Genomic DNA, 21,973 nt, shown 5'->3' with positions numbered 1-21,973 from the left:
CCAAGCTGTCTGTCTGTCTGTCAGTCTGTCTTGCTTGCTTATTAACTGCAAACAGGATACATTAAGTGCAATGCATTTCCTGGAGCTGCAGTGAGATGCGATGTAGACAGGAGACTATACACTGACCACGATTAGATTAGAGCGAGATATGGATCCACATTACAAACAAAAACCACAGTTATGGGTTACAGGAAAATCAGAATACAATTGTTGGACACACAGCGAAGTACAGATGCAAAAAAATACATGTAGAGCAGGTACATTTGTGACCCTGGAGCACAAGAAACAGTCTTAAGTAGCTAGGGAATATTTTTAGCAATAGCCAAAAATACATTGTATCGGTCAGAATTATAGATTTTTCTTTTATGCCAAAAATCATTAGGATATTAAGTAAAGATCATGTTCTATGGAGATCATACTGTTAATATATTAAAACTTAATTTTTTAATAGTAATATGCATTACTACGAACTTCATTTGGACAACTTTAAAGGTGATTTTCGCAATATTTAGATTTTTTTTGCACCCTCAGATTTCAAATTATGACTAGTTTTGTGACTACATTTTTGTTTTACGCGAGACCAGATTCCATTGCAGATGGCAGGCTGATTGAACATAGCAGGTCGAACAAGAACAGATTGGGTTGAGACGGGAACCTGCTCATCCAATGAACTGTGACTCTTAGCGGGAATGCAGCCAAACTGCCAAGAATTATAAACCTAGAAGGTTAAGGGTGTGTGCTTGACAAATGTTACAGATTAATTATGGATTTTACAGACTTAAACATTCGGAAACCAGATTTTTATGAAATTTTATTTTAATCGCCTGTTTTATCCACCTAGTAAAACTGCAAATATGATTCATATAAAATTTTTGCCTGATATGGCTGGAAATGAGAGACTACTGGGTTTAAATACATTAAATAAGACTAAAAACTCCAAGCGAACTGTTTAACAGTGTTATTAAATCATTATTTTAAAAACGAACATAATATATTTAATATGATAAAATGTGCTGTAATACATATAATTTTTGAACACCACAAATCTATTCTATACTATTGTGTCTAAATATATTCAAAGTAAAACATAAAAAATTCATTTCAGAAGAAACCGTGAGACGGCACAATATTATATTATATGTATAATTCATTTTCATTATGTCATTTGTGAAAGATTGTTTATCAAATTAACTTTACATTAAAAAATCTAATATGAATGAATACAAAATTTTATATTTCATTTATTAGATTTAAATATTTTTATTCAGTTCTTTTTTTGCGAAAACATTTTTTTATTTTAATTTCAAACAGTTTGCTTAATCAAATGCTAAATTCTACACTTTTCTCTATTCAAAGAATTATTTTAGAAGCTTTTTTCTATTCTACGGTCTCTAAATACAATAAAAGCAAAACATTACTGCTCTCATTATAGAAGCAGAAGTGAATATAGACAAAACAGTGTTTTCAGCGATGTTAATATATTACTACTGTTTTAAAGTCTAACATGCATGAAATATATTATATATATATATAAATTATATAATCTGAATCAGTGTGGTTTTGTTTAATGAGATTAACTGTGTTTTTCACTTATTTATTTGTCAATTTTGAGAAGCTACGATAATTGTCTGACCTCCTGCTATTGAAACCCCTGCCTTGAGGAAACCAAGCACTTCCTCACAGCGGTTGAGTTTCCTCTAAAAGCCTGGGTGCTAATCAGCATTATCCAACCTACTGTGCCATTTGTTGCTGATAATGTTACAACGGCTGCATCTTACGTGTCTGATGTTTCACCTGCATGCTATCAGGGTCAATTCCCCTACAAGAGAAACCCAAAAGTCACAGGTGCTTACTTGAACCACATGCCTCTGGAAGCTTCTTGAACTTGACAAACACATCAACAAATTGCAACTTCACCCATAAAAGGAGCATTTTAACGATGGAAACGATTGTTTGCAAGAAGCCGTGTGGTGCGTGTCTTTGCTTCTGGATCAATAGTCACCCGTGAGCCTTAATGAGGCTTCTTGCACAACGGAGTGACATTATTAGCAGCATGAGTAAGTTATCGATGGATGAGAGAGAAAGGCTAAAACAGACTTTCTTCTGTTTAAGAACAATGACTTGTTCTTCTTTAAACGTTGTCCGTTTTGGTTGCGGCTGATCACAAATGTGACTTCCCCATTGCATCATTTCTCAGCTGCAGCCTCAGGCCATCATGGGAGCTTAATGTAGGTTAAAACATGCAGTGGAAGAAAACAGTGCCAGGAAAGACAACGCCAGAGGAGGTGAGATATAACAGCAGAGCAGTGGCAGTGTCGATTTATGCAGCTGATATGAAAAACGGACTTCAAACTGACTGCTGGATGCAAATTAAACAACTGCAGTGTTCCACCTCCTGCAGTTTTTTGGATTACTGCGGCATTTCTTTACAGTACAGCTCTCGATGTCCCACACCATCTTCAATTGAATTCAAATCAAGGTTGCAGGTTGTTCATGGAGCTGCAGTTGAGGAGAAAATGTTCTGAACTTCTATCACAAGCAGTTGAAAAAGTTAACTAGAAAATTCGTTTTGGTTGCGACTGACATACTAATGAAATTTACATGATACGAAATACGAATGATGAGATGTCAAGCACAAAACTGTGTGATCAGAGTTTACGTTGAAACATCAAGAATGGATGATTGTTTTTGTCATTTTGTAGATGTTGCGATTTCCCAAGTTTGCTTTACTTTGTATTAAAATCTAAGTTAAAAAGAATATAAGAGAAAATCATAAATTCAGTTATGTCACGAATGGTCAATTTTAGCAGTGTCGAAATTAACTAGAGCACTAGAGACAATCATGGGGGCTTCACTACAAAGAATATATGAACATACGTTGAACTCTGAACCATAATCCCACTATAAACCTGCCATCCTAACCATAACTCAAACCCCAAAACTTAAAAGCGAATATTTCAACGACTCACCGTATGCCGTCATGGTGCCTACGTAAGGTCCGTCCATCACGCTTTGGTTCTCCTCGGCGAGAGCTTTGATATATCGCTTGCTGAGGTCCAATATTTGCATACGTAGTTGTGCGCTGCTTTCATGTGTCGCCCTCTGCTGGATGGTGAAATGAAGCAGCATCATCCCCCAAATGAAGCCGAAACTCACCAGGAAGAATCCCAGCTTTTGGGAGGACAATTTCCATAGGTAGACGGAGCCCATGGCGAGGAAGTTCGTTTGTGTGAATGTGTGCAGTGTGTGCGATTCAGGATGAGTTGAGCCTCATGATGTTTGTGGGAGTGGTCTACTCTTTCCTTCCCGCATTGTAGGCCATTCCTTTTAGCGCAAGCTGTCAATCATACCAAAGACACGCCCTCCAGATGTGCCATCACAAAGAAATCACTAGAAAGAAAAGAAAAAGTCAAACAATTAAACAGAAATTAAGCAACAATTAAGACGTTATTTTTAGGTCACATTTTTGCAGTAAAGATTTTCAACTGGCAGATTATAAAACTGAAAAAAATATTCCAAACAGGAGTAGGGTTGCTGTGATTAGGTGTTGACGGTTTTACTGGTGTGAAGCTGCAACACCGGTTATGTCACTTGCCCATCGAGGTACCGCCCTCACCCTTTTTTTGATTTTTTTTTTAAGAAATAAAAATCGTTTAGCTCAATTAGAGAACAGACATTACAATTAAAACTGATTGTGGCTGCTCAATGCAGCGTGTCGAATGACAGTTGCATCACAGATCAGATTAAATTTATCACATGAGGAGAAGCTGACGAGGAGAGTGACAAGACGATGGCAGAAGAGCTTCAAGAAGACCAAAAAGCGCTTGTTTTAAAAATATTTTGGATTTTGAAAAGCCTTTTGAATTCTGACACTTATATTGGACAATTTTTGAAACATTCATTTTATTTTATTTTTTTTTGGTTACACCGTGTTTGCTTATTTTTAGGGATGTCCCGATCAGGTTTTTCGCCCTCGAGTCCGAGTCATTTGATTTTGAGTATCTGCCGATACCGAGTCCCGATCCGATACTTCTATCAGGGTTTCCCCTACCATTATATAAGGGGGCGTCCCGCCCTTCTAACAGCTCGGCCCGCCCCCCTTGAAGGTCAAGTAAATTTGATTAGATTTTCTTTATAGCGTAATTTGTTATTTTATTAAACAAACTAAACAGCCCTTGAGTAATATGTTATTTATCTTATTTCCCGATGGCATGTATTTTCTGTCTGTGTTTCCACGTTTACAATTAACCCAATGAGTGCACACGCGCACACACTCACATACAAATAAACCCTTGCATCACATACAGATGAGTACTAGCGGACAGAGAGCGCGCGGCGGGAAATATGTCGTGTCAAACAAGTGAAAAAAAGACAAAAATATTTCAGTTTTTTAAACGCTCACAGGGAACTGAAGATGGCAGCACTCGCTGTACTGCGAGTAGCAGCCGGAGTAGCTCTCCTGCTCAAAGTCTAAGTGCTGCGCATCCTGCCCCTGACAAGCATCAAAAGTCCAGTCATCACCGGATGAAAGGTTTAGACCCAGCTTGGCTGTTTATCCTGAAATGTTGTTTTTAATTTGGCATTTACGTTATCGTGCATACATTGCTAACAAGTTTTCACTTTTCTTCCCTCTGACAATAAAATGAGGAAAAATTTACATATATTGGAATTTATATTAAGAGTTTCAAAAAAAATTTTTAACCAGTTTTCGTGTTGAAAATGGCATGGCAATGTTAGTTTTCAGTGAGTATTCAAGATTTTTGAGCCAATTTACTGTGCGATCTGAGTGTTTTTTTCCCATTTGCAAACAAATTGTCTCTTAGAAAATGTAATGTGAATACAGATGACAAAACACTAACCAAGACCAAGAGTTTTGTATTATCATAGTTGGTTAAATGAAGTCAGTGTATAGTCAGTGGAGGTTGTTTAAAGGAAACATTAGATGTTATTGCATTTCCCTGCTGAATAAAAAAATAAAAAAAATAAACTCAGCCTAAGCAGGTTGACAGATTTTAGTTGGTCATCCAGTCCGGTCTTTGGTGGTCGAAGCTGGTCAGAAGGCTGGTTTAGAGGGGTTTTGACCACTTTCTTAGCTGGTCAGGCTGGGATACCAGCTGGAACAACCAGCTTAAACCAGCTTGACCAAGCTGAAAGACCAGCCTTAACCAGCTAAGTCTAGGTTGGTTTTAGCAGTTTTTTTTTTTTTTTTGTGATTTTTTTAGCAGGATAGAAAATCGTTATTAATAATCGTGATTTTGATTTTAACCAAAATAATCGTGATTATAATTTACTAACCATTATCGTAAAGCCCTAATAGATGGCACATAAAGAATGAAAAGGAAGTTATTTAAGATTTCTTTTGGTTTTACGAATGCTCTGTGGAACATGTAGACAGCATAAACGAGAGGTTGTAAAAGGAAATCAGACCCGACTTTAAGTGTTAGTGTTTGTGTCAATTTTCCCCAACCTAACCCCCCCCCAAAAAAAGCTGTAAACCTAGGGGAAACACTGTCTAGAATTCATTAAAAAAAGAATAAAGAAGAGTGAAAAAACAGATCCAGGATGTTCAATAAATTACATTTTGAAATATATTCAAATATAAAACTATAAATACAAATACAAATATGCACCCCTCCATTGCATGCACGCACAAAAACCCATAAACAGAGAGAGATGGAGAGAGATGACATTCACACTTACAATCTGTATGATAAACGGTTTAATTCAGAAGACCTTAACTCAAACCATATAATGACTGTAACATGCTGAAACATATTAATATAATAAACGTAACCGAATGATGGCTGTTATTAAAATAACAGTCCGTCGATTAGCATAAATCAACTCCCCATAAGGCTACGATATTTCCATTTAAAACATGGAACCCCTAAAGCAGGGGTTGGCAAGTAAGTTTGGCATCAGGACAAAAAATATTGCCAATAGATGGCGGGCCAAAGCATAGTCAAAGGATAATTTAGGAAATTTAGTGATGAAAAATGCAACTGGAATTGTCTGTGACAGACTGTTACAGTGTCTTTTGTAACTGGTAGTGAGCTGGTACTCTGTGTTAAAACCTGTAGGAGGACAGTCATTGAAAAAAAGCCACATTTGTGTGGCGGTGTTCGGCAGTGTACGTGAGCGGAGCGGAGAGTCAACAATTTCCTTTCCATGCTCATTGTATTTAATAATCATTCCACTCCGGGTTCACCGTTTCCCCACTACCGCTCAACTCCTCGCTCATTGATATCGGAAACACCGCTCCGCCTTCGCTCCATGTCTAAAGTATTTCAGTACAGTTCTGTTCATAACGTATATTAAAAAATACAATTTCATTCGAAATCGGATACAGATGTAGTAGCACTGTATTGCATTTGTTTGAATGCATTAATGATAGAGCAATTGCGCATTGTAGTTTTTGTTTAAATCATGCTTTCAACTGAAAATATCTATATCTAGAAGGAACAAACTAATTCCTTGAGAACTAGAACTTCCTGATCATGTCCATGTTGTCTATGTCTGCTCAGAAGACACTAGTAATCACTAAAAATGTCCTAGTAATAACTCAGAAGACCCTAGAAATGACAGAGATTACTCTAGCAAGAAGCAACCACCAAACTGACCCTAGTAACCACCAGCGTTGAAGAAAGCACCCAGATCACTGTCCCAACCATCCAGATGATGGCCAGAAGTGGCTCGGCTGCAAAGCATGTAAAGGAAACTACTTTGTTCCACCTGTGCTGCCAGGCAACGTGACTACAGCTGTGATATCATACCAGATAACCGCATAACCAGGGTCACAACATGGTGTCTAGCGTTTCACATTGTTGTGGAACTAAACGGTGTCAGACATAACAGATTGTGCCGTGGCATTTCAATGAGGGAGTCAAGCCAAAGCAAACCTCAAAGCAAACCTTGAACGAAAGGCTTCCAGAAAATGAAAGACAAATAGTTATTTTACATGAACACAAATATACTTGTTTGCATTTGGGCACAGATTTAAATACAGTCAGCAGAAGCGGACGCCACATAGCAAAAGGCACAGAGGCTGAATACACAATAACTGGTGACATTTCTGATGCGGTTAAAACATTAATCGATTGATGACCATATAATCCCAGAATAATCAGTTTTAGAAACACTTCAATCTCCTTTCTGACCTTTGATATTTACCACACTGTTTAATGGATGTTGTTAAAGCAATAAGCCACTCCAGGCCAAGGTGTCAAGCAGGTCTTGCAACCCTATCAAAATCACTGCACCAGCAAGCCCTACGAGGATAAAAGATACAGACGAGATAGGCTTAAAATGTGAGATCATAGCTAGAATAAATGTTACGTAATTTCCTGATTGAAAAACATCCAGTCTTTCACTCTGCCTGTGTCAATTTGAGTCTTGTTTCAGACGAGATGCTCCTCCGTTGGTCACGGAAATGGAAAGTGAAACATAAATCTATAGGGGTGGTTGGATTTATTCACGCACGTTAAAATATTTATTTAAAGCCTCTTTCTTTTCAGATTCTAATTTAAGGCATTATCTTTTTAGGCTGTATGTTAACTTACTGGGAGAAAACCGGTAGTTCTATGTGAAAGCAGACATTTGAGCACCCCATATAGCCAAAATGGCATGATCATAACACCTCTATGGAAATTCGTCTGTGAGATTGGTGGTTGAATCCGGCTCCTCCTATCAAAGCATTGACTATTTGGGGTCACCCCAGTAAATTTTAATACTTTATACAATGTGATTAATTAATTACTTTTTTGTTGTTCTACTGTTGTTTGTAATTAGTTTCTCATGCTTATTTAAGCTTAATCAAACCCTCTACATTGCAAGTAAATCACACGCATATGCGACTAAATTTTACTCTATGTGACTAAATGATGTCTATCATTAGCCATTGGCTGATAAATTCTTAGATTTTACTCGCCAGTGTGTGTGTTCAAGGCTATTATAAGATTAGCACATTTTCACTCGCTGAACACTGACTGAGTGCTTCAGAGTTTCGCTCTTCATCAAGCGACCTGTACTTTTCAATTCATCTCAATGGACGCACAGCGCACCTGTATTTGATAAACTGTAAACTCTTTGTGAAGCGAGCGACTCGCCGTCGCTTTGCTGATAGCGCTGTTTCTCACACATGCAAAAAGAGAGAGCGAGGATCTTACCACGCTGAATCGACATGCTACATGTAAACTATTCTTTGTTGATTAGAACGGTTTTTGCTTGTAAAGGTAGCTTCTTGATATGTGCATATTTCTCTCCTGATTCACACATTTGTTTCATCGGCGAAAACAATAATTATGGATAGAGGACTCATATTTTAGTGGGAGACAACATTTTGAAGTTGAAAAAGTCTTAATTATGGGTTTCTTACATACAAACAGTACAAACAACTGGAGTCGTTCGGATTATTGTGATGTTTTTATCAGCTGTTTGGACTCTCATTCTGATGGCACCCATTCACTGCAGAGTATCCATTATTGATCAATTGATGGATCAAATGGTACATTTCTCCAAATCTGAATGAAGAAAAACTCATCTACATCTTGGATGGACTGTTTCTTTATCCACATTTTATATGTCTTGTTTATTCAAAATACTGCTGATAAAAATATAAACTGGGATGTTTTGTAACTGTTCGTAAAAAAAAAAAAAAACACAGTAAAATGTTTATAGTCTTGCTTAAAAGTACTTTTATGACTAAATTACTAATAGATATCTACAAAACTACATTTTAAAGAAACACTCCACTATTTTTGAAAATAGGCTCATTTTCCAACTCCCTAGAGTTAAACTTGAGTTTTACCATTTTTGAATCCATCCAGCCGATCTCCGGGTCTGGCGTTAGCACTTTTAGCTTAGCTTAGCATAGATAATTGGATTTTATTAGACTGTTAGCATCTCCCTCAAAAATGACCAAAGAGTTTCTATATTTTTTTCCTATTTAAAACTTGACTCTTTTGTAGTTACATCATGTACCGAGGCCGACGGAAAATGAAAAGCTGTAATTTTCTAGGCCGATATGGCTAGGAACTATACTCTCATTCCTGCGTAATATCATTGCGCCTGCTGCATAGCACCTTTTGTAATTACTCAAATTATATTGTAACTATCAGGCTAAATGATTTACACCACAAATGCAATGGGAAAACTTGTAGTTTGTTTGTTTTATTTTTGGCATCCTGGAAATATGACATTGTTAGAACTTGCAAGAGTTCTAGTGGAACCCTGAGGGGCGCGAGTGCCTTAAATAGAGTGGAACAGCATTCACAGAGAAAGTGCCTTTTCCCTCGGAAACTTATGTAACCATAGACAGCTATGGAAAATGCTGATGAATAATTTAAAATAGGCTCTAGCGTTTTCACCAGGAGTTGTTCAAAGAGGTTATTGTACTGTACTGACAATATTAAAAAAGATGAATCTGTTGACTGACAGAATTTCAGGTTAGCCAACTTGGCTAACTTGAAACTAAACCTGAAACCTTAACTAACACACCCACGGACTGATAGCAAAAGTGCTTTAGTTGCAAATTAGGCCTGATTAAATTTGCACGATAGGTGTTATTACTACTTAAATGACTAAAACGCTGCCCACATCTTGATAAAATTCTGTAATAAAATCGAGCACATTTCTTTCCCCAGTCTCCTTAATTTGATCACACCGAAGCTGAGAAGCACTTAATGGAATTACTAAATTTGCAAAATTCTAGCTCTAAGAAACCAAATGTTTTTTTTTGTTTTGTTTTTTTAAGTAAAGACTGACAAGTAAATATTCTTGATATTATCTCCTAAAGTAGTTTTGCAGTTGTGTCAACAAATCCTAGCCTCTCGGTTTGTACTTAAACATCACAAGATACCGTGAAAATCACATAGCACTTATTATAATATATTAAAGAAATGTTATAATAAAACTATATGCTATTTTTTTCAAGAAATTTCAATTTACACACAATGGAAGTACAATTTCCAGCTGTAAAAATTCATTTCACAACTTCCAAAAACTAAAATAAACAGTGCTTTAAACCGTATTCCTGAAAACATCTGTGTAAATAGCCAGTGTGGCGCCACAAGATTAATTACACTGTATTTGTACTTAAACGTCACAAGTAGGTGAGTATAATTATATTATTTACAGTTGTTACCATCAGTATTTGTTGATACAGCACTGTAATATAACCACAGTTCACAAGTATTCGTGTAATTGAATGTACATTATAGAAATACGCTGACAAAACATCTATGATTTGACTCTTGCTTTTTTAACTTGCAAATTTTTTTCATTTTCATAGTATTTACAGCACTCCTCTTCCTGTCTGTTTTACTTGCTTCTCCTGTATGTAATTTTTTTTTCTGGAGGGTTGAAAAAAAACAACAAGAACAGGTTGATCCAGTCCGTGATTCCAGAACACACTGTCAAAGAAGTTGACTATATTGTGCAAATGACATGTAAATATGTGCAAAAATCTGTGTGCGAGAAGTCTTCAAATCTCCTTAAAAAGTCTTTGGAATATTCTAAAAAAAAATGCTAATAGCATTCTAGAACAGGAAAAAGTTTCAATTTACAGTCTTTTTTGGGAAATAGAACCAAAAATATTGATGACATCATCCTGCACTACACAAATTTTCGTCCAATCGAATTCTCTCGGAATGAAAACGTCCCTCCTCCTTTGCTTGTCAAGCAATTTCACTGCTTTAAGTTGAAGTTTATTAAATTAAATCACGATGGTTACTAAACAGATAATGTTGGATTTTAGAATTGATATGTTCGGTTAACATTTTTGAGAAACATTATATTTTAGAACATGGCTATTATGCAACCAGGATGTTTTTAAAGGAGCTTCAGCCAGAATATTACAACTGATTTGACAGCCAAACAAAACAACAGTTGATCCCAGTGAGCAAGCCCTTTACTCCAGGCCAAAAAGGGCCTTTTCCTGAGCTACACACGCAGGCGAAATTATCCCCGCTGAGGCCTGCTGTCAGAGCAAATCTCTTGAGGAAATTTTCTGAATGCAAAATGCATTCTGTTTGCTTCCACAGTAAAAAATGTGGTTGGTGTAAGAAACATAGGATCAGAAGTCATTACATAATTAAAAATGACACCTTAAAGACCTTTAAGGTTCCGCTACCAACATTCCAATGAAACTACCAAAAGTCTTAAAGGGATAGTTCATTCATAATGAAAATTTCCTGAACATTTACTTACTCTGTCCATCAATTAACATCTTTTGAAGTGAAAAACAGCATGTTTCTAAGACACAAATCCATCATTGAGGTCTTTTAACCATCACTTCTGGCCAAAATATGAGTCCATCGCCTGTGTTTAGAACACCTTTTACTCGCAAACAATTTTTAATCTGTGTGTATTTCTCTCCTGATTCAGGCAAGATACCTCTTTCAATGGAGAAATCAGTATTATGAATAGCAAACACCTCATTCTGACAGCACCCATTCACTGCAGAGGATCCACTGGTAAGCACTGAGCGATTGGTGTAATACTAAATTCCTCCTAATATGTATAGATGAAGAAACTAACTCATCTAAATACTGCAAGACCCAAGGGTGAGTGAATCTTTGCAAAGTTTCATTTTTGGCTGAATTACGTCTTTGACTCTACCGAGGGAATTTTTTTCTGAAGACAGATTCTGAGGGAAATGTAAGAGGTGTTTCCAAGGTGCTTTCAAGACGACGTCAATAAATGTCAACTCGGCTCAATCTACACATCAACACATATGCCAACAGACAGTCTCGTGTCATTGCCCGTGATGAAATCCAGCAAAACCAGTTTACAATAAAAACCAGGTAAAGCTCACAAAGCGTATCATTCTGACTGGATGTCATTTTTGCACAATTAAAAACTGATCAAACTTCCTGAACTGCTGAAACAGACTCTTGAACTCTTCTATTACCTGGAAGAAAGTCGCTATTTATATCATTCACACCTCCAAGTTTTTTTGCAACCCACATCCGTTCTACAAATGAACTCGCATAAAGCTTCTCTTATACAGGTTCAAGAGGTCTGAACATAAAGAGCGGTTGCAGTAAACAGGGGGCAAAAGCAGCCAGTGTACTCAAAGGGGGGCAATCGACTTTAAACCAATGGCCAAGGTCAACGGCTATTCATTGATACCACAGATTAGACTCTTGATTTACACTGCACTGAAGGTCTATTTATAGACCATCACATGAGATCAAGCACAGCCCGAGAACAGGAAGTTATAAAGATATGTACGGCAATAAAACACTTTTAAAGACATTTCTGAACGTGTTATAACAGGGACATTGTGCCAGTTATCTATGTCTCCATCCTTTGAAGTCAATTCCTTTTCGGCAACAGAGAATTTGGTGTTCTGAGGCAAGTTATGACTAGCAATTACTGTTAAGATTACAGATTTTAAAAAAATCCCTTAACCTTAGGCATTAAACTCCATTGCGTATTACATTTTTCAGGCCACTAAGGACATAAACAATACAGTTTAGCTATCAACTGAAATCAAATGTTTTTGTATATCGACAACGTATGGACAGGGTATGGACAAGTATGAACTAACAACAAAAGTTGAATGGTGTCTTTGAAACAACTAAACATACTGTTTGAAAAGAACGAGATCACTGCCTGACTTTCTGTGGTGGGACAGAAGATTAAACGCATCAATATTACGGTTATAAAACACTGTACGCATTATTCAATTATGCATTGTTCTGTGAAAACCAACGACAGTGATATATGACGCAGAAGAGCCAGTTATTCTTCATAACTGACACTATGACATCTCAAAAACCTCTTTAATACATTACACTCTGAACGGTCTAAAGGCTTAATCAATTGGCACATCTGGGACTTAACCCAACAACCTTCACCAAACTACTCCAAAGTTAAGCCATTTTAAATAACTGCACCAAATTGTAATGCAGCTTAATGGTTAAGGGCCAAGGTTTGCAATAAAAAGGTTTTAGGTTTGAACCCCAAAAGCTTGATCCGATCACCACTAACTGTTCCCTTGAGAAAGACACCTCAGGTTACTGAGTAATAGCTACACATTTAAAGTATTGTGGTTATGGACCACACTGTAATATCATGATATTTCTATATAATTTTTTTCCACTTAACTAAATAATTAGCATATTCAAATACCACTGTGTTTACAGGAGGCAACTAAAAAAAATACAGTAGTAGGCTTCAACTTGATTTGCATTTACCATGCCATTCTAATGTAATGTACCATGGTATAGCCCGACATAAAAAGCACTAAATGGCACGGTTTGGACATAATATCATGTACTATCATGGCTTTTTAAACATGTACATTTGTAGTATCATGGTATTGTAGAAAGTACCTTGGAGTACAATGTCAATACCATGAATTTAATTCAGTACCATGGTATACATCAAAATGCTACCATCACTTTAAGACGGAAGAGCCACATTAGTGTTGCTGTAAGGCTTATCTGTAAATGTATAATAAAAACCAAGGATTAAACACATAACGCGTTTGTGAACGATAGATCTGAGTGCATAAATAACAAAAAAAATTAAAGCTGCAAGCAGCGATGAACGGGCCCTCGCACCCGGGCTCACCGGCAGCGAGTGGCTTTAGTAAATAGGTGAGCGGTGAGAAATATGCATTTAAACTCATAAATATAAGTGGAATATATCAAAGTTATTCCATATATGTGTCAATCTTCCTGTTGCCAGCAGGTGGCGCTATCATTATAATGGAATATTGGCATTCAGTTGTGTTCAGGGAAGGACTCTTATCGAACATGTGAAGTTTGGGGAAGATCGAACATTTTATGCCTGAGTTACAACAACTTCCTTTACTGTGGCGAGACATCAAATTTTGTCATGGCGCCATGGACACGCCCTTTAACAAAATCTAAAGATCTCCACAATTTAACATTGCACAGGCCTTTAGATTAGACTGACCACAAAAAACATTAATGTCATACTATTTCTAGGAGTAGTTTGTCGCAGCGTAAAACATGTCACTTCCTGTTGCCAGCAGGTGGCGCTATGACTATAACTGAATATGGGCATGTTGATCTGTTAAGAGCAGAAGTCTTATCTAACATGTGAAGTTTGGGGCAGATTGGACATTGTATGTCTGAGTTACAGCAACTTCCTTTTTCATGGCGAAACATCGAAATTTGTTAGGCCGCCATAGACACGCCCTTTAACGAAACCTCAAGATCTTCACAATTTAACATCGCAAAGGCCTTAAGATTTAACTGACCAATTTTGGCGTTGATCTGAATAAATCTCTAGGAGGAGTTCGTTAAAGTACAACCCCTGAAAATGGCAAAAACAACGCCAATTTCGCAGAGAAAATTCTAAATAACCAACTTCCTGTTGGGATTCGGATTTCGTACCAAGAGACTTTTTTGTAGGTATTGGTGTGTTACATGTGCGTACCTATTTTTGTACATGTAAGTGAAACATAGCCCGAAGCGCACTTTGTTGAATGTGTATAGGTGGCGCTATCGAGCCATTTTGCCACACCCGATGGAATATTGGCCTTCAGATGTGTTCAGGCCAGGACTCTTATCACACATGTGAAGTTTGGGGAAGATCGGACATTTTATGCCTGAGTTATAACATCTGTTATTCCCATGGCGAGACATCGAACTTCGTCACGGCGCCATGGACACGCCTTTTAACGAAAACTCAAGATCTTCACAACTTAACATCCCACAGGCCTTTAGATTAGACTGACCACAAAAAAGACATTGATGTCATAAAATTTCTATGAGTAGTTTGTCGCAGTGTAAAATATGTCACTTCCTGTTGCCAATAGGTGGCGCTATGACTATAACTGAATATGGGCATGTCAATCTGTTCAGGTTGGGAGTCTCATCAAACATGTGAAGTTTGAGGCAGATTTGACATTGTATGTCTGAGTTATAGCAACTTCATTTTTCATGGCGAATCATCGAAATTCGCCAGGCCGCCACAGACACGAACTTGAACAAAAACTCAAGATCTTCGCAATTTAACATCGCAAAGGCCTTTAGATTAGGCATACCAAATTTGGTGTTGATCTGAATTAATCTCTAGGAGGAGTTCGTTAAAATACAACGCATGGAAATGGCAAAAATGGCAAAAAATTTGCTCATAAAATAAAAAATAACTGACTTCCTGTTGGGTTTAGAATTTTGCTCCAAGAGTCTTTTTTGTAGGTCTTGGTGTGTTACATGTGTGTACCGATATTCATACATGTGCGTGAAACGTAGCTCGAGGCGCACACCGCTGAACGTGTATAGGTGGCGCTATCGAGCCATTTTGCCACGCCCACTTCTGAAACCCATATCAGATGTAAATTTTCGCCAGTTCGGAGGTGTGTGCAAATTTTCCTGACTTTTTGAGTATGTTTAGGCCTTCAAAAAGGCGATTCAGTTGGCACCGTAATAATAATAATAATAATAAATATAGCTGCAAGCAGCGATGGCGGGCTCAAGCCACCAATGCCATCGCCACCCCGGTGGCATCAGGTAAGCTGTGTCCAGCGGGCACATGCATTCACAATATCCCTCTGGCAGTGAGGTTTTAAGGGATATGGCAGTTAAAGGGTTAATCCGAATCATCTAGACTTTAAAATCACATTCACAGAACAATATATATATATATATAACTTTAGTAACACTTTACAATAAGATTCCATTTATAAACATTATGTTGACATGAACAATATTTATATAGCATTCATTCATGTCAGTTAATATTCCAAACTTAAACATTAAAACATTGTTTTATTGTGATTTTTTTCCAAGCACATTTTACCAATTCCAAACCATATCAATCTTAATAACTACCATTATTTTTTATTTAATCATTTATGAGTGCTATACAATAGTCCAGGAAAGCTGGAAGAGAAAAACTCCTTATATTCATGTGTGCAGAATTATTAGGCATGTTTTCTTTTACAGATGAAATGCGCTAAAAAAGAGTTTTAACTCAAACTGTAAAGTCGAAAATTATGAAATACCCATGATAAATATCAAACACAAATGCAATAACAGAAATGGATAAGTTAAGACTTGACCATTGTACAAAAAATGCTGACTGGGTCATGAGGTCAGAAAAGAAGAAGAAGAAAAACAGGTCAAGAAGAACTGACAAAAAGAATTGCAAAATAATTAGGAATTAATGTGAAGATTAATTTTTAGTCAATTCTGCAAGACAGACTTTTCAGGAAAGGAGGTGGAATAAAAATGAGCTCCTAAATCTTAATCCCGGATTCTGGAAGATATATTCCTCAAACCATCGAACAAGAGGAGGTGGCGCTGGTCCTTCACGAGTCACTCTAATCAGTTCATAAAGCCTATATATAAAGCCTTAATATTTAGTATTTCACAATACTTCATGGTATTCTAATTAAATCATTTTTTGGAATCTTAGATCTCTCAGAACCTGACACCGAGTAATTCTGAGACTCCAGGAAAGTGGCAGTTCTGTAAAATGTTGGCGCTGGAGACTAAATGCTCCCTGATAGTTTCACACCTAATTCACTTAACACACACACAAACAAACACGCACACACACACACACACACACACACTACCCACTGTGACAGAGGGACAGAGTGACATCAGATGTATGATAGTTTTTTAATTTTCTATCATCCATATAGTGTTGTATAGTCATGAAACTATGCATATTTCCTCAGAATGACTTGTCTTCTATGTGTAAATTTTTTAGAAGTGTTTAGAAGCTGCACTTTAAAAAAATAAAAGACATTTACTGGTTACTTTTTTACTGTTATTTCAAAAAATCACCATGACAAAACCATTCAAGCTATCCAAAATAAATTTGCATCTGTTCTGTAAGATAAATTCTTTAAAAAGTGGTAAAAGAGGATGTGGTGCTGATCCTTCAAGAGTCACTCAAAACGTGTCTGTCCATAAAGCCTATAAAGAATTATTCTTAATATACAGTTCACAATATTTCAGCTTGTTATTCTAATTAAGTGAGGGTCATTTTATCAGTAAAATACATAAAATTCATATTATTTTTCTTTGAAAGATTTCTATAAATGATTTAAATCATACTTGTTTCTACAATAATTATTTAAAAGTAATCCTATACCTCCATCTGGTGGCCATTATTGGTACTAAGAATCGCAAGCTTCATTTATAAGTTATGATAGTTTTAATTTTATGCTGGCTCTTGAAAATGATAAAGCTATGAAACTTACTGTGCTTCCTTCAAATGATGACTTCGACGTATATAAAAAATTATGAAGAGTTTGGAATGAAAAAATTTAAAGATATAGTAAAATAACTATTGTATTTTTTTATGTTACTTTAATAAATCGCTATGGCCACACCATTTAAGCTATCCTAAACCCATTCACAATTTAACATCTCAGTATATTGGCTTCATGTTAAAAAAAGTTTGGTGTGAACTACTTGTGTCTTCTTGGAGGAGTATGAAATCATTTACAGGCTGATTTTATCATAAATCCACAATAGAATTTCTGAGTTCTGTATCTATCTGTGTTGTTGTTTGTTTATTTTTATTTTTTTATTTTTCATAGGAAGATAACTGATCCTTTACTCTCCTTTTTAATAAATGTGCTTATAAACCAAAAACAAGCTATTTATAGCTGTATTTATAAACTGCTTATTACTGACTATTAATATTGGGACAAGGCTTTATAAAGCATGAACTGACTATTTACTTTTTGAGTTTGAAATTATTATTTGCAGCACAAATAAGGTTTTTTAGGATTTTTAAAAATCCCTAAAACTGTCAGAAAAGGATAAAGCCTATTTCTATGTGAGTGGCTACATTTATTTGTTTTCATAACTATAATGCATAAACTATGAAATTATACAAAATGTATAAAAAAGTACAACAGTTATTGTTTTCCAATGTTTTTTATTATTTTTTTATTTTTTTGGATTTACATTTAAAAAAATTAGCCTACTGCAATCATTCTAAACAGCTTGAATAAAACCTGTTAATATTTATTATAGACCACTGTAACTGTGTATAATCTAACAAACAAGTTTATTATGAAAATAAAAGTGTGTACACCAGATAAATTGGACGATAAAGAAATTGCTAAAAAATAGTATAATAGAGCATGTTTTATGTTTTTAGGCGTTTAGATGCAGAAATGGACAAATAAAATGTAAAATAAAATGTAATTGATTTAATTAAATATAGATTAATTCTTGTTAGAGCAAAATAATAAATAAATACGTACACACATTAAAAAAGCAGCCAAGATGAATGAATTTATTTTTTATATAGATTAAAATTGAAGACAGAAGCAGCTGGTATATGCGGTCACTTAATATTCAAATCCAGTAGATTCACTTCAGATATATTTCCCAACAGTTTATGTTCACGTGGCTGTTTTCGTTTATATTCGCTTAGCTATTATGTGTTTTGAAATAATCTTGTCCGTTATGTGTTCGTTCGTACGACGAAAGCCAGAATCCTGCAGCTCGAGAGATATGTTATTCTGCCAGTCGCGGTGTCAAATAGTCTTGCACACTTAAACGAGTCACAAACACCTGCATTTAGCTCTTGTAGTGTTACAATGGGTTTATTGTGTGCATTTGTGGTAATATTTTATTTAAAAAAGCTCTTAAACAAGAATAAATTCGTTTGTTTTGAGCTCGACACTGTACGCGCTGATCGGAGGCGTGATTTTAGATAGGCAGCCACAAATATTTCATTTTCACACAAACAGTTCAAAAACATCTGAATTTAGCTCTTGGTGTGTTCTAATTGGTTGATTGTGTGATATCGCTGTAATAATTTATTTTTAAAAGCTTTAAAACAGGAATAAATTCGTTTTCTCTGAGCTCTTTACTCCAGACGCTCGTGATCACAGCGGTGATTCATCTCTCCTATTTCTCACGTATCTCTGGCCAGAAATAATTTATCCATGAGCCCTGAACCGGTTATAATCAGATATGTTGGTTTAGCTTGTCAGTGTGAATTAAATCTAAGTATTTATTTGTATTTTTAACCGATTTAAAAGTGAAAGTAAAAATCCGGGAATTGAACCTGTAGGGGCGCTATTTCTCTCAGACAATGGAAGTCTGAAGCACATATACTCAAACAGAGGGACAGAGTGAGATGAGATGTCTGACAGTTTTTTAATTTTCTGTTATCCATACAGTGTTGTAAAGTCGTGAAACTATCCATATTTACTCAGAATGACTTTTTTTCTCTATGAAAAAAGGTTTTGAAGTGTTTGGAATTTAAAAATGCAGGACAATTAATAATTTCATTTTTACTGTCATTTAAAAAAATCACCACGACAAAACCGTTCAAGCTATCCGAAATCCATTGGCAATTTAAGTTGTTTAAAATGTTTTGGCATCATGTAGACAAAGTTTGGTGTGTATAGTGTTACTCTCCTCTGAGCAGTATGCATTAATTCACAGCTAAATGTAAAAAAAAATCCACATTCAAATCAAAATAGCTGACTTTCTGTTCATCGTAGCTGATGACTGTGAATTAGAAAGTTGTCCGTCTTGATAAGAACAATTTATGTACCAAGTTTGGTGTCTGTAGCTAAAACTAACCCCCCCACTTTTGACAAAAGGTGGCGCTATAGAGTGCCTCATTCACGCCCTTTTAAAAGCTTTTGCCATTGTCTAGCTATCACTAATACTGATATGTGTTTTGAGTTTCATGTAAATCTGAGCTTGTTGTCTGCCTCAAACTCACCATAACAGAACATTCAAGTTTGACACGTTGCCATGGCAACACTATATCAGATATCAATATCCCCACAACAGATTTACATCGGCCGTGTTTTGTCATTATTCTGATGAAGTTTTAAGTAAATCGAGTAAACATAAGATGCTGAATTCAAAGCATTTGGAAAATGACACACTTCCTGCTGCCAGTTGGTGGCGCTATAACGTTGACTCTTAATAGTCACATATATACAATCAGTATCATACAACGAACAAACCCATGAAGTTTGATCAAATTCAGGAAATGTATGTGGATGTTATTAGACATTTCCTGTTTCTCATTTCTCGCCATAAGTTCCACGCCTCGCCATGGGCAAACCGTTCGAGATATCAAAAATCCCCTCGCAATTTTTCATCCACAATGTCTTGAGATCATGCTCACCGAGTTTCGTGGCGAACGGGTTGAAAACCTCAGAGGAGTATTTCAAATTCCAGAGCATGCTTTTTTTAAACAGCCCTGAATAGCTGACTTCCTGTTGGGCGGAGCCTATGACATAAAGCGCGAAAGTTGTTCAGCTCAATGAGATCTACAAGTGTACTGAGTTTCATATAAATATATGCAAGTGTGTGTGAGCTATGGTTCAAGATTTCTGACTGTGTTCCAGGGGGCGCTGTAGAGCCCCTGTGCCACGCCCGGGTCCCAGCCTCTGCGGCATCCTGATGGCCGCAGATTCCAATGTGTGTGCCAATTTTCAAGAGTTTTTGAGCATGTTAAGGCCCCCAAAAACCCCCGGAAGGTTTAATAAAAAATAAAAAAAATAATAATAATAATAATAAGAATAATCCTTAGGGGAACAATAGGGCTCTTCGCCCCTTCGGGCTTGAGCCCTAATAATAAACGAAGCAGATACAATAGGGTCCTCACACCTTCGGTGCTCGGGCCCTAATAATAAACAAAGCAGATACAAGAGGGTCCTCACACCATCGGTGCTCGGGTCCTAATAAACGGAGCAATTCCAATAGGGTCCTCACACCATCGGTGCTCGGGCCCTAATAAAGAAGTAATAACATATATGCGCGTGTTCCGCAGTGAACTGCATCGCACCAACGCGCCCCGCTTTCATTCTGTACGCTTTTAGAAGGCAAACCAACCAAACACTAACCTGATTAAAGATTTAAGGTGGTGATATGGATGTTAAAGGCTGTAAAAAAGCCGGTGGTTGCGATGTGGTCGGCGTCGGTGTGATTCAAGGCACCTGACAACGGTCGGTGTGTGTCGTTTCGCTGTCTGATCACATTCAACACAAAGATCGCCGAGACGCGCAGGAGACCGCAGGGAGCGTGGCGATTTTACCCACGTCAATGAAAAGCGTTAAAACCCAACACGGCGCTCGCCAAGGGTCCCTAACGTTATAGAGCGTCTCAGGTGGTAATTTTTTTATTATTTAGTTATATTATTCTATAAATTGATACAATAAACGTAGATCTAAATTAATCTCACAAAATAAAACACCAAAAAATTAAGGAAAAAATGTTTAAGAATATATTTTCCGTTCAATAACAATTAAGTGAGTGACAAAATACCTAAAAAATGAAGAAAACCAGATATGTCAGAAACCAACTGGTCATAAATTTACATTATAAAACAGATAAAACAGATCCTTAAATCTAATTGGTTGAGCCGCGTTCGAATCTGTTGTAAATTATACTATAAAAATACACATTTGTTTAATTCTGTGTGTTCCACAGCAATCAAAACCAATAAGTCCCGCGAAGCTGTGGTTTAACGTGAATTTATAACAGATAAGGGGGGTTTAGGCACTCCAATTCACTGTAAAACCATGGCATCTTGGGGCTTATTGCATAGGTAGAATTCTGGCTGATTTCTCACAACTGATTCGTGAATGAATGATTCGTTTGAGTCGACTCTTTGCAGGAATCACTCGAGGCCTCAAGTTCAACGGTCAACCGCCCACTTGAAGGCAATATTATCAGAGAGTGTCAACGTAGGCCTAAATATCAGTTTGTTCCTCAAACAAAGCTATGGCGTGATTTCTGATAACGTGAAATATAGTCATAAGGACTGCTTTTATTGTGATTTCCTGGGCGTGACAAATTTATACTTTTGTATCCCGAAAAATAAAGAAAGTCATACGGACCTGTAACGTGATGGTAAGTAAACATTAACAGTGATTTTGAGGTGAGCTATGCTTTTAATGTTGAATTTGACAGAGAGTTGGACTACAATACGAAAGTATTGGTGTATTCTGACATCTATTGGACATTCAATGAACTTGCAGTTTAAAAGCTGT

At 36.6% G+C, this 21,973-nt stretch overlaps 1 pseudogene; it reads right to left on the bottom strand.

Annotated features, from left to right (window-relative positions):
* Positions 1-20,978, bottom strand: part of LOC113099739 (alpha-1,6-mannosylglycoprotein 6-beta-N-acetylglucosaminyltransferase A-like) — a 59,708-nt pseudogene extending 38,730 nt beyond the window's left edge.
* Between the last annotated feature and the right edge of the window lie 995 nt (positions 20,979-21,973).

The sequence above is a fragment of the Carassius auratus genome, unplaced genomic scaffold (assembly GCF_003368295.1).
Source record: "Carassius auratus strain Wakin unplaced genomic scaffold, ASM336829v1 scaf_tig00217025, whole genome shotgun sequence".
Classification (NCBI taxonomy): Eukaryota; Metazoa; Chordata; class Actinopteri; order Cypriniformes; family Cyprinidae; genus Carassius; species Carassius auratus.
Note: the sequence above shows the minus strand (reverse complement) of the source record. Positions and strands in the feature narration are given on the sequence as shown.